A 5,627-nucleotide genomic window follows, 5' to 3' on the forward strand; every position below is an offset into this window, starting at 1 on the left:
AGCAGCAGCAGGTGACTCCTCCATGGACGTACGGCACCAACCCGTGGACAGGCGTCGTCCACGCGTACTCCATGCCGGTGCCTCGGGCTCCAGCTCCGGGCATCCTTGGGCCCCGCCCGGCGGGTCACCAGGCCCTCTTCGCCGCGTAGAACACCGCTCCTTACAGCGGCTACGGTGCCGCTCCCCCGCCAGCGCCCGCCTACGTGTGACGCCCCCGATTCAATCGTACACTAATCATGCACGCAAACGTGTACGATCAAGATCAGGGGCTCACGGGAAGATATCACAACACAACTCTAAAATAAAATAAGTCATACAAGCATCATAATACAAGCCAGGGGCCTCGAGGGCTCGAATACAAGTGCTGGATCATAGACGAGTCAGCGGAAGCAAGAATATCTGAGTACAGACATAAGTTAAACAAGTTGCCTTACGAAGGCTAGCACAAACTGGAATACAAATCGAAAGAGGCGCATGCCTCCTGCCTGGGATCCTCCTAAACTACTCCTGGTCGTCGTCAGCGGGCTGCACGTAGTAGTAGGCACCTCCGGTGTAGTAGGGGTCGTCGTCGACGGTGGCGTCTGGCTCCTGGACTCCAGCATCTGGTTGCGACAACCAGAAAGAAAGGAAAGGGGGAAAAAAGGGGGGAGAAGCAACCGTGAGTACTCATCCAAAGTACTCGCAAGCAAGGAACTACACTACATATGCATGGGTATATGTGTAAGGAGGCCATATCAGTGGACTGAACTGCAGAATGCCAGAATAAGAGGGGGATAGCTAATCCTGTCGAAGACTACGCTTCTGGCAGCCTCCGTCTTGCAGCAAGTAGAAGAGAGTAGATTGAAGTCCTCCAAGTAGCATCTCCAAGTAGCATCTCCAGTAGCATCGCATAGCATAATCCTACCCGGTGATCCTCCCCTCGTCGCCCTGTGGAAAAGCGATCACCGGGTTGTCTGTGGAACTTGGAAGGGTGTGTTTTATTAAGTATCCGGTTCTAGTTGTCATAAGGTCAAGGTACAACTCCAAGTCATCCTGTTACCGAAGATCATGGCTATTCGAATAGATTAACTTCCCTGCAGGGGTGCACCAACTTACCCAGCACGCTTGATCCCATTTGGCCGGACACACTTTCCTGGGTCATGCCCGGCCGCGGAAGATCAACACGTCGCAGCCCCACCTAGGCAAAACAGAGAGGCCAGCACGCCGGTCTAAACCTAAGCGCACAGGGGTCTGGGCCCATCGCCCATAGCACACCTGCACGTTGCGAGGGCGGCCGGAAGCAGACCTAGCCTAGCAGGCGTTCCAGTCCAATCCGGCGCGCGCCACTCCGTCGCTGACGTCTGAAGTGCTTCGGCTGATACCACGATGTCGGGATACCCATAACTACTCCCGCGTAGATGGTTAGTGCGTATAAGCTCGTAGCCAACTCAGATCAAATACCAAGATCTCGTTAAGCGTGTTAAGTATCCGCGAACGCCGAACAGGGCCAGGCCCACCTGTCTCCTAGGTGGTCTCAACCTGCCCTGTCGCTCCGCCACAAAGTAACAGTCGGGGACCGTCGGGAACCCAGGCCCACCTCTACCGGGATGGAGCCACCTGTCCTTTCAGCCCCCATCTCCGAACAGTATCACAGGTAATGTAACAGTGTAAAGTATATAGTATATGCCCGTGATCACCTCCCGAAGTGATCACAGCCCAGTAGTATAGCATGGCAGACGGACAGGAGTGTAGGGCCACTGATGGAACACTAGCATCCTATACTAAGCAGTAGGATAGCAGGTAAAGGTAACAATAATAGTAGCAAGGACAGGCTATGCAGCAATATAGGATTAACTGAAAGCAGTAACATGCTACACTACTCTAATGCAAGCAGTATAGAGGAGAATAGGCGATATCTGGTGATCAAGGGGGGGGGGGCTTGCCTGGTTGCTCTGGCAAGAAGAACGAGTCACCAACACCGTAGTCGAACTGGGGGTCGCCGGCAGTCTCGGGGTCTATCGGAAAGAAGTAATGGTGAGGGAACACAATAAATAACAGAGCAATCAAAGCATCACAAAGCGTAACAAGACAATACGCGGTGTTCGGTGTGCCCTAACGCGGTAGTAGGTGATACCGGTGAAGGGGGGAAAACATCCGGGAAAGTATTCCCGGTGTTTCATGTTTTCTGACAGATGAACCGGAGGGGGAAAGTTGCAGGTTTGATATGTTAGGGGTGTGTGGTGGACGAACGGGCTACGTATCCGGGTTCGTCTCGTCGTTCTGAGCAACTTTCATGTAGAAAGTAATTTAATCCGAGTTACGGATTAAAAGATATGATTTACTAAAGATTTTAAATCATTTTCTAAATTATTTTAAATTCGAAAATTAAATGTTAAATTGCTAGATGTACCCAGCACAGTGTACACAAAAAATTGTACACTGGCTGACATGTGGGGCCAGGGGGACCCAGTTGACCAGTCAAACTTTGACTGGTCAACACGGGGTGGGGCCCCCTGTCGTTGATTGTCTAGTTAACTAACAAGTTTAGTTAGGCTAATTAGATAGTTAATTGGTTAATTAAGCGACATTAGTTAAGTTAATTAATTATTAAATTAATTAATTAATTAATTATTCTTTTTTACTTAATAGGGGTGTGGGGCCCCCTAGTCAGTGGCCCAGAGAGCCACCGCGGGGCGGGTGCTAGCGGGCGATGATGCCCAGCCCGTTTGGGAGCTTGCCCAGGATGACAGGGGGCGATGGCCAGAGGCGAGGCCACGGCGAGGGCGCTGCGGGCGGTCGACGGCGAGCGGCGCCAACGAAGGATGGCGCTGGTGATGTAGAGCAGCAACAGGGGGTTGGCCACGACGCGGGGGCGCGGGCATCTGGAGGAGCAGGGAAGGCGATGGAGCCGAGGACGCCGGCGACAGGGCGAGCGGCGAGTGGTCTGCGCAAAGGCGAGGGACAGCAGACCGGCGAAGGCGGCCACGGTGGGCACGCGCGGGGCGGGCCGTGTGCGGCGAGGCGACAACGGGGAACGGCTCGGGCACGATGGCCATCCAAAGGAGGCGCGACGAGCGCGGGGAGGCCGCGAGCGAGCACGGCCTCGGGCGCGCGGTGACAGGGGAAGAGGGGAAAGGAGGAGGGCGCTCACGGCGGGGCTGTAGGGACGTGACAGTGGGGCACGAGGAAGAGGACGAGGACGAGGCGACGACGGAGAGGATGCAGGCCGGCGGGGTGGTCCGGGGTGGTGGCCTCCGGCGAGGTCCTTGGCGGTGGCAGGCGCGGTCAATCCAGGCGGCGGGGGTCGGTGTTCGATCCCGATCCAGGAGGGGATCGAGGGGAGAGAGAGTGGCGACGGGGTGTTGGGAGGGGAATCGGGGTAGTGGGTAGTGGGCTAGGGTTTGCCCAGGTGGGGGGTTAGTAGGAGGGAGTGGGTCATATAGGCCAGGAGAGGTGCGGTTGGGCTGGCCCGATTGGCCACGAGGCCATCTGGGCCGTGGCCCAGCGAGGGGGGGGGGTGTTCTCTTTTCTTTGTATTTTGTTTTTCTTAATTTTTCCTCTACCGTTTTACTTTTAGTTTCTCTTTTAGTTTAGTTTTAGTAAATTACCAAAGTGGCACCTAAATAGATTTTACAAATTATGCCACTGCCACAATAGTTTAATACTTATAACAAATTAGTTTTGAAAATGTTTATTATTTTTAAAGCATTTAAATAATTGTATTTGCTACTGTTTTATTCATTTTAGAGTATTTAAACATTTTATAAAAGTGTGGTTTCACCACCATAATTACCTATGCATTATTTGGCTCACTCCGAACATTTTAGTTTTAATATTTGAAAACTTTTATTGTTTGCTTGATTTTGAATTTGAATTCGAACCGGTTGCGAACATACGCGAGATTAGCAACAGTAATCGAGGTGACGTGGCATCATTAGCAGAGGTTTACTGTAGCTTAAATATCCGGGCGTCACATACGGGTCCGCGCCGGCCTATGGCGCCGCCGCCGCGCCGGCTTATGGGGCCGCGCTCGCCTACGGCGCCGCTGCTCCGGCCTTCGGGGCCACTCCCGCGCCGGCATACAGAGGGTTCTACCCTCCTTAGGTGCCGCCGCCATGGGACCCGGCCTTGCTCGCCGCCCTGCACTCCGTCCCATCACCAAGCTCCTATGGTGGCGGTGGTGACTGGTACATGGACTCGGGCGTCACTGCTCACATGACTGCTCATCCCGGTAACCTAATGTCTGCCACTCCCGTTCATACTCCCACCCGTATCACCATTGGTAACGGTTCCTCCCTACCCATTACTCATGTTGGTCATATGTCTTTTCCTTCTACTTCCACTCCTGTGCATATGTCTAATGTTCTTGTGTCTCCTGACTTAGTCACTAATCTCGTTTCCGTTCGTCGCCTTGCTCGTGAGAATCCTATAACTGTTGAATTTGACGATATCGGCTTTTATGTGAAGGACGCCCGTACACAGATGGTGCTCCACCGATGTGATAGCCCGGACGAGCTTTACCCAGTGCATCCCTCCGGCGCCACCACCACCCATCGCCCCGCCGCCTTCGCCGCCAGTGTCGATCTTTGGCATGCCCGTCTTGGTCATCCCAACTCCACCGTTATGCGTCAAATTCTTCAGAGTTTTTCCTTCTCATGTAATAAAGTCGACGATCACACTTGTGAGGCTTGCCGTCTTGGCAACCACGTTCGTCTTCCCTTTAGCGAGTCTACAAACATTTCCACCTTTCCGTTTCAGTTATTGCATAGTGATGTTTGGACGTCCCCGGTTGCTAGCAACACGGGCTATTTATACTATCTGGTGATATTGGATGATTTTACTCATTATGTGTGGACCTTCCCTCTCCGTCGCAAGTCCGACGCTCTTGCCACACTCACCGCTTTTTATTCATATGTCACCACACAGTTCGGTCGTCCTATTCTCGCCTTGCAAACTGACAACGGCAAGGAGTTTGACAACGTCGCCGTTCGCAATTTACTTGCGTCTCACGGCACCATCTTTCGCCTCACCTGCCCCTATATGTCTCAGCAGAATGGTCGCGCCGAGCGCGTCCTTTGCACGCTGAATGTCTGTGTCCGCACGTTGCTCTTCCACTCCTACGTGACCCCTCGGTTCTGGCCGAACGCGCTCGCGACCGCCAGCCTACTCATTAACATTCGCCCCTGTCGTTCCCGCTGGAACTACACCCCTCACCAGCTCCTCTTCGGTGCGGTTCCATCTTATGATGGTCTTCGCATTTTCGGGTGTCTCTGTTATCCTAGCACCGTGTCTACTGCTCCTCACAAACTCGCGCCCCGCTCCCTTCCTTGCATCTTTCTTGGCTATCCTCCCAACACCAAAGGTTACTGGTGCTATGATCCAGTCTCCCACCGCGTTTTCACTTCACGGCATGTGTACTTTGATAAGCTTGTGTTCCCGTTTCAACAGGTACCGTCACCTTCGGAGTCTTCTGCGGCGCGATTCGTCCCTGCCACCACCTCTGGCGGACCGCCCAGCCGCGCCCCGGGTTCGGCCCTGCACGCGCTCCCCGCGCCGGCGGCCCCTGGTGCTGCGGCTCCTACTGGGCCCCCGACGCAGCGGCCTCCTCGGCTGCCCCCGCCGCGGCCCCCGTTGTCGCGGCCCCCTCA

This window comes from Triticum dicoccoides, chromosome 3B (assembly GCF_002162155.2).
Source record: "Triticum dicoccoides isolate Atlit2015 ecotype Zavitan chromosome 3B, WEW_v2.0, whole genome shotgun sequence".
In the NCBI taxonomy this organism is placed as follows: Eukaryota; Viridiplantae; Streptophyta; class Magnoliopsida; order Poales; family Poaceae; genus Triticum; species Triticum dicoccoides.